We start from the raw sequence: 9,195 nt of genomic DNA on the forward strand, positions 1-9,195 counted from the left end.
ATTAGTTCTAACAGATTTTTGGTGGAATCTTCAGGGTTTTCGATACACAATAATATGTTATCTGCAAATAGTGACAGTTTTACTTCTTTCTTTCCTATTTAGATGATTTTATTTTTCTGTACCCAAGCTGCTTGACCTGTGGCTCAGACCCATCCCTGGAATCCTCACCCATGTTGGACCCAAGGCCTAACCAGATGCTGCAGAGCCAATGCCAGTCCCGGTCCTGTGAGAAAGCCATTTCCCACAGCCCCTACCAGGAGCACCATGGGCACTTCTCTCCTCAAATCTGAGGATGTGTGGGAACTTTTGGACAAGATAGGCTTCTCAGCAGACTAGGTCCAGTAGCTCCAGTGGAGGTTTAAGAAGCTGAGTGGAGATCAGCCCACCATTCCTAAGGAGAAATTCAACAAAGCCCCAGGCCTGGAACTCAACTAAATATGATCCAAATAGCCATCTGACTTCTTTGACAATATGAACATGTGCAAGGGGCTCAGTGGCCTGGTCCAGGAGATTAATTCGAGAGCTTCCTGATTACCATTTCTTACTTCCAACCCATGGAGGAGGAGCAGGTGCAGGTGCACTGAAAAGAAGCTAAGAGTTTTGTTCTGTGTGTATGACTCAGACAGGGAATGATGCATCAAGCTGGAAGACTATCAAAATGTGGTTGAGGAGCTCCTCTCCAGAAACCCTCACACTGAGAATGATTCCACTCACTCCTATGCAGAGGGGGAGATGATGGGGTCAGCCAGAATCTGCTTGGGGCAGGTAGAGCCTGATCAGGTGTCTGAAGAGATCACCTTTGATGACTCCTTGAAGCTCTGGCTGTGGGGTAGACAGCAAGACCAACATGCACGTCTCCTTCCTTATCATGGAAACCGTCACCTTTTGTCACTGACCCACTGCCTACCCCCTGAAGAAACTACACTTGCAATGGGGCAGCCTCCCTGGGTGGCCTGGAGTAGCTGGCATCTTTTTGCTACAGCTCTTGTAAGATTTGTTGTTGATATGTTCTTATTATATATACATATTGGATATGCATGTTGGCTATGGTGGGGCTGACAAGAGGAAGACAGATAATTTGTCTTTTAGTTTAGAGGATGCTGGGCCATGATAAGCCAAATTCAGACCTAACCAGTAGGACTGCACATTTTCCAGAGATCCTAGACTTTGAATAGGATACAGTAACTGGATGGGGCATTGAGGTTGATTCCCTGAAAAAAAGGCAAGTGCATTCAGATGCATGAGAAGGAGGTTACAAATGGATATTTAAGAGAAGAAAAGTGTAGACTATAGCAGTGTTTACTATATGTCCCCTAATATATTTTTTCTTCTATATTAGTAGAACTTTTAGTTGAGCACTTGGCTCCCCATGGAAAGACTACATTTCTCCAGATTACCTGCAGCTGAGTGTGGTCATGTGTCTAATTCTGTTCCATAGCATAGGAGCAAAAGTTACAGATACAATTTCTAGTCAGTACCCTTAACACAAATAACCATGTCTTTATATTTCTTCCTTCTGTAGCTGGAATGAGGATAAAATGGCAGCAACAGGAATAAGCATTTCAAACCAGAAGATGAAAGCTATGTATTGAGGGTGACTAGCAACAAGGTAGACCAAGCCTGGGCCCCTGATGAATTTATGGAGGAAAGCCTTGAGCATAGAGAATCTTTTACAAGAAAGAGAATTAAATGAGATATAATCTTTCATAAGAGTTAATCTCTTGTGAATTATGACCATCTGTTTCAATGGCAAAACCCACATCTTAAATAATACTATCAGATTTTGCAAATTAAATTGGTTTACTATGTGGCAGGTAAATTATTTACAAATTATATCTATGATAAAGAAAAAAAAAAGCCTTCAGATAAATGGGCAAGAAGAAGAAACGTCCACAAAGAAAACACAATCAGTCTGGCTTCAAAACCAGATGATTATGGGGTATATTCTCCAAGTTGTTTTGTTCAAAGGATGATTCAAAAATTTTATAACCAGTAAAATTGTTGTTTGTATATGAAGGAAACTAAAAACCATTCTCATCTAGGAAAAGACTAGAAAACATGTTACTCACATTACTCCACCAAGTTTTTTAATTAAAAATATACTTACTGTTATGTGAATATGATTTGTGTCACCCTGAAAATTCATATGTTGAAGTCCTAAACCGCAGTGCCTCAGAATGTTTAGGAAAATGGGATCGTTACCGATGTAGTTAGTTAAGATGAGGTCATACTGGGTGGTGTAGGCTCCTAATCCAATATGAATGGTGTCTTTATAAAAAGGGGATGTTTGTATACACACACACACACACACACACACACACACACACACACACACACACACGGGAAGAACATCATGTGAAGATGAGGGCAGAGATTGGAGTAATACCGCAGGAGCCCAGGAACACCAGACTGCCAGGTGGGATAGAGACATAAAACAGATCCTTCATAGTTCTTAGAAGGAACCAACCCTGCCAATATCTTGATCTCAAACTCCTAGCCTCCAGAAATGTAAGACAATACATTACTGTTGTTTAAGACACCCAGTCTGTGGTACTTTGTGACAGCAATCCTGGCAAACTACCACATTTAATCAATTGAGATAGTAAAAAAAATAAAGAACTAATGAATGGAAAATCCATCATATAAAAGGACTAATTATGAATACTAAAACCAGTTAAACATGGAAATACTCTTTAAACGATTGTGAATAAGATTACAAAATAGAAGGCAAATATCAAAATGTTATCTTGAAAGAGAATAAGACAAAACATGCATGTGTGCATGTGAATGATAGATCAATTACCTTTATCAATTCCAATTTCCTTTGAAATATTTCCCCATAACTCAGAAATCTTCCTCCATAAATACATAAACATAAAAATGTAAATATTTCTTCACGAAACATGAGTATATCAGTACACAAAACTGAAACAGCATTTACTCAGTAATAAAGCTCGTGGTCACTGGAAATGCACTTTGAGTTTAAAAAAAACTGAAAAGTTAATAAGCTGGACATGTGACCTTTATGATTTTTGACTCTATATCAGAACTTTAAAAGTAAAGGCTTCAATTTTAAATGTTGGTCTTTGAAATTATTTTTAAAGGGTAATGTATAACTGAATGTACAACTATTTTATTCATGCTTGATTTATACAGTAGATTTAACATTTATTCAACAAAGCTTTGCATATAATAAGAGTATACATGTTGCTTTAAAAAGCTTACTAAATACCACTTAAATTGAAAAAAGTGTGTTGGGATTCAGTTCCAATATTTAACTCATTCCACACTATGGTTTTCTCCACCTAAAATAGCCTTTATTTGAACTGAAAAAATTTTTATAAACTTTATACAAATATTTTATGTTATGTATGTATTTATAATAAAAAATTAAAACATGGTGGTTAAATTATTTCCTCTCACCTTTTTCATGAAGCAACGTATTTTTTTTTTTGGCCAGTTTTTGCTTCAACTCTGAGTTTCGTTTCTTTGATATTCTTTCAAATGTAAGTAGATTCTTCTGGCAGTTCCTAGTGACAGAGTAACTTATTTCTGCAGTAGCAATATTTTGTTATTCTACTAAGCTCATGCAGTAACCTGAAACTGTTCAACTGAGTCTACTCTAAATATAAGTACCGCATAACTTTCAACTTTTTATAAGCCTGAAAAGTTCATAATTTTTTTCCTTTCGTGGCCACTCAGGAATTCTCAAAACCCGAAACTTACAATCACTTTATACTTTAAACAAAAAGCTTGGCAGGGTTTTCCTAATGTTGGTAAAACAAAAATTTAAAATATAGTCTCTGCAAGTTTTGCTCAAGACCAGATGACCGCATTGAACAATTAAAAAAAAAAAGTTTTAGTTAACGAATCATCATTGTCACTTCCGAAAGGGTCATATAACTTCAGTTAATAAAAGATTTACTGTGCTTATGTGAATGTTAATTTTCTAAAGATTTGTTACCATGCAAGGTAAAATTTATTTGGGAACTATTATGAAATAACCCAGTCATATCTTTGTCCTTATGTTGATCATTCTTATTTAATGAACATAATAAAAAGCCATATTTTAAGGATTATTAAATTTTAAGTGGGGAACTTACTGTCTGTATGGAGGGGAGAGAGCTTGTTTTTAAAGGAAGGTTTTATTTTTGAGTGATTTTCTTTTTTTCTTTTTTAAAAGAGATATCTTTATTTTGCCACAATAAGAAAAATTGAATTTTTCAGGGAGAACACCACTCCATTACATATTTCATTACTCCATTCTGTGGTTCCAGGAGGTACTTGTTTGAATTGCAGCATTATTACCCTAATTTTTAACTTTCTTATTAATGTGTATGATGTTGACTGGGTCAGTGGTCAGGATTAATATCCCCACTTCACTGAAAGAAAACTGAGAGACAGGATATTCATATTCTGGCTGTTAATAAGAATTAAATGTTATTTTTCATATTTGTATCACTACAACTTGATCACTTTGAAACATTCTATTTTATTTTAGTTATCGTTGATTTGTTAATAACTTTAATTCCATTTATGTACTAAAGGCTAGACTTACATTTCCCAGAATGAAGAACCATCTAGAGCCATTCAAAGCATAACTATCTGATTTAGAATCATTAACTATTTGCTTTTAGATAAAAGAAAAAAAAAGAATTGTCTTATTAAAACTCATATTTCTACTGTTTTGTGTCTCTAAGTTCTCCAAATAAGAATGATCACAGCAGTTTTATTTTGAATACATTTATTTACTTTAGAAACAGCAGAGAAATATGTGTATCATACAGAAATAAAGAATAAGCTATTAATGAGTGAAAGAAAAAGAAATCCATATGCATGAACATGATTTTTTTCCCTGTAGTCTGATGGGACATAACCATTGGCAATAATTTAATGTATAAGTTTTCATTCTTTTGTTTCCTACAAAAACAAAAACAAAAAACTAGAAATTTCTTATGAGTTTATTGTACTTGTACAAACTAGAGTTAATTTTACATGTTCATGACTAATAACCTTATTTAAAAGTTTAAAGTTCAATTGATTTACCATGTCCATTTTTAATCTTATTTCTAGTATTAAAATAGATGTATATTCATCTATAAATGTACATGAACCTGATCCTTATATATTGCAATGCATTTTCTAGATCCTTTGGCATGCCCATGTAAATACAAAGGCCCAGATGAACTTAAATTAATAGAATTTCAGAAAAATCACAATTTTTAAGGTAAATTTTTCCCTGTATATTTTCACATCTTCAGTGATTATTTCCTCATATTGTTTTATAATCTTGAACATTTTGTGAGAGAAGACTGCTATTAAGAATTCATCTGTTCTTAATTTACTCCTTACCTAAAGCCACAGCACAATGTTCTATTTGTAATATCAAGGCAGTTGGTTGATGTAAAAAAGGACTGATATTAATTACAGAAAATTGTCATCAAATGGAAAAGAAAAATGAAGAGTCTTATGGAGGCTTAATCCTGATTACAGCTTCAAATTGCACTCTCCATTAACACAATTGACACTCCCAGCTAGCAAATTTTATAGAGAAACAAGTAACCAGATATTTTCTATGGAAGATCTTTTTTCATTTTTTATGCTTTTTAATTTCTGCCAATGTAGCAATTGTTAACTTTTAAAGTCTGGTGCAAAACTTCATTTCAAAAGTAAAAAGAGAAAAAAACCTACCTAATTATTAACACTTTTCTTTTTTTTTTTTTACTATGCATGTGTCCAGTGGTTGTAAAACAGCAGCTACACAAATCCACTGACACAAATATTTTAAATATAAATTTAAACATGAAAAGATGGTATTAGCCAATGTAAATAGTCACTAGATATACACATTTTAACCATGTGAATTGGATTAACTTCAAAGGATCAGAATGACGTTTGGTAAATAATCACTTCCAGTACATTAGTGCACTGGAACCTTCGTATTTCGGGAAGAGATAATTCACCCCATTTTGGTGAGCAATTTTCTCACTATAGAGTTAAATTACTGTACAATCAGATCCAGTACCTTATATCCATGGGACACCTGGTTTGAGAAATTAAAGGTATTTCAAAAACATTCTTTCAGTTACCTCCACAACACTATCTGCTGCATTAGCCACTAGTCCACTCCATCATCTATTCATCAATTCCCTAAGTTTATATTAACTTACCTGCCAGGGCAAACTAGGATATGAGTTTTCACAGACTAAGTAGTGGAATGCAATCCTTATACAGTATCACGCAGTATCAGCACATCTATTTTTCCGTATATTCGGAGCTCTCTGCAGACAACAGATAAGAAAATACAACTATAATATTGATGCTAAGGACAATGAAAGTTTTAAAAGTTTTTATTTCACCAATAAAAAAGGAAAAAAGTGTGATAATTTAAAAATAGCTTTTTTACCCTCTAAGAACATCAGGTAGTTAACTTTTCATATTAAATATTGAGTTTCACCTTAAAACCTTTGAGATTCAATCTCTACTCAATAGCTTCAAGGTGTTCACCTATAATTTCAATGTCACCATTTCCAGCTGAGAATATGATCAAGCATGAATCAAGGAGAAAGCTTAAGTTAGAGAAAATTACATTAAATACTAGGGTTTTTTTGCATTCTACTTCTAGATCAACAGTTTTTTCCACAGTCGCTGGGGTGCTAATGCCTTTCTTCATATACGACTTTCTGGGATGGAAGATGATATACCTTTTAGTGAGATATAATTTACCTATCATAAAGTTGATCTATTTCAAATGTACCGTTCATTGAATTTTATTATACTTATACAATTGTACTATACCACAATCTAATTTTGGAACATACCCATCATCCTAAAAGGAAACTTTGTGCTCATTTGCAGCCACATCTCATTCCTACACTCAGTACTGGGCAAACAATAATCTATTTAGTATCTGTAGATTTGCCTTTTCTGGATATTTCACATGAATGGAATCATATAATATGTGTTCTTTTATGACTGTCTTCTTTCACTCAGCATAATGTTTATTAGGTTCATGCCTGTTGAAATGTGTATCTGCATTTTATTCATTTTCATTTGTGCCTATGGTTTTTAACATGATTTAAATACTTTGTTTCTAGAAATAGTTGTGCAGAGATATGTGTATTTATTTTTTTTACCTCTTGGGCTATTTTCTGTTAGAACTATTGACCTAAGATAAAACATATTTCTCACAACTTTAAAAAATAAGCATAGGAAATATTATCAGAACAAAGAAAAAAAAATTTAAATCAAGTAAAAGAATGTTATAAAGCAGGAAGTGGAGGATAGTGGTTGCTTGCTTTAAATTTCATTTTAAATAATTATTTTTATGAATGCCTTCCAAGATTAATTGTATTTCCTAGTTGTTGATTGTGTCTTTTATGGACTGGTTCTTATTTATACCTTCAATAGCAAAGTCTAATCTGTTCCTTTTTATTTAAATGTTGAGTGTCTTCAGCCTCTCATACAAAATAATTGTGTGATCTGAAAGAATATATAGTGTTACCAGGACAAATATTTGAAACATGTACAGATCTGAAGAAGCTTTGCAGATCTCAAAAGGGATGGATTTATTTTATAAATATATAAATATTTATAGATTGAAAAAATTAAGTTTATGAAATATACTTAAAGGGGTTATGATGACTAAAGAAGATTGGTATTCCCGCTCCTGGAAGGAATTATGGGAAGAGTGAGTGAATTCCCTGTTAGTTCAAAATCTTTATAGGCATATTCTACATAAGGAGTAAAAACATTATAAATAAAACGTTTAATTGTACTAACTGAATTTGAAATGGACCTGTGGAAAGGGGGTGAAATAAAGACTGTAAGAGCTTCACATATTTGTGAAAAAGTTCTAGTACAGGTATCGATAGAATATAAAAATGAAGACTTTATGGAAAAGCAGGGACAATTTTTGGATGGAAAAATGTATAATTTAAGATTATTATGGTATAAATATGCATATTGAATTTGTTAAATAAAATAAGTAGAAATGAGCCTTAAAAGGTTTCGATTATTTAGATTACCTGTAAGACTCTTGTTTTCTTTAAATGGTGTCAATGATTGGTACAAATTTAGGAGAGGATGTGTAGAATTTGAATCCTGTAAATTTTGAATAGATTATGTAAAATATGCAGTGGTAAATATTTCAATATTTAAAAGAACTTTGAAAACAATTTGTAGGGTGAAAGCTCTGTATTACTTTCCCATATAATTGCAGTATATACTTTTAAAATACTGTTCAAATATTTAAACTTGAATATCTTACATATCCATCTAGGTGGCATTGAATTTAAAAAGTTTCATGATAATAAGTTCATTCCATTTTTCTGCCAATTATATAAATCTTATACATTCATAAAGGGCTAAAAAGAATATCTGAAGTCATTTTAGTACAGAATTTCTACATCCTTCCTATTATAAAAAATGAGTTTGTATTCCCAGTATTTGCTTAGTTATAGCAGACTTTACTTTAGATTAAACATTTTTTTCCAACAAATTATTTGAGCACCTACTCTGTGCCAGATACCATGCCAGATACCATATTTACTTTGGGAAAGAATATGAAGGACTTTCCCTGAGGGGAAATATAGTGTAGTATCTACTTTAAGACACAGCTTCTAGAGAGAGATTTTCTGGTTTCAAATTCTAAGTCCGCTACCCCTTAGCTGATACCTTTATACTATTTACTTAACAACTCCAAGCTTCAGTATCCACAGTCATGAAGAGATATTTTCTTCTTATTATGGTTGTTGTATGAATTTAAAGAACACACAATAAGTAGCATATTGTCTGACATATACAAAAACCACAGCAATACATAGAAAAAGCACCCACTTATTCACTAATTATGGCTCTTAGTCTAACCAAATCTGATATTATTATTCATTCTAAAAGAAATTTGAAACAGAGAGCATGACATCCATTGTCTTTGTAAAGATTCAGTTGACAACTTGTAATATAAAGCTTCTTCATAATAAATAGGTCAAGTTTATTTGAATGCAACAGTTCAGATATAGGTACTACAATCAACAGAAACTATCAATAAATCAGTGAAGACTTAGAGCAAAATATATTGAGTATCACTACAAACTTTGTCTTTGAGGATATGAAGAAAAAAAGCCTCAAAAGAACAGGTCATCTTAAGACACTGTGTTTTTCAAAACTTGAATTACTCACTATTCATTTATTTAT

The 9,195-nt window shown here is 32.8% G+C and overlaps 1 pseudogene; it reads left to right on the plus strand.

Moving 5' to 3' along the window:
- The first annotated feature begins 264 nt into the window (after positions 1-264).
- LOC102987611 (calcineurin B homologous protein 3-like) lies at positions 265-895 on the plus strand (annotated as a pseudogene).
- The last annotated feature ends 8,300 nt before the right edge of the window (positions 896-9,195 follow it).

Source organism: Physeter macrocephalus, chromosome 15 (genome assembly GCF_002837175.3).
Source record: "Physeter macrocephalus isolate SW-GA chromosome 15, ASM283717v5, whole genome shotgun sequence".
NCBI classification, from domain to species: domain Eukaryota; kingdom Metazoa; phylum Chordata; class Mammalia; order Artiodactyla; family Physeteridae; genus Physeter; species Physeter macrocephalus.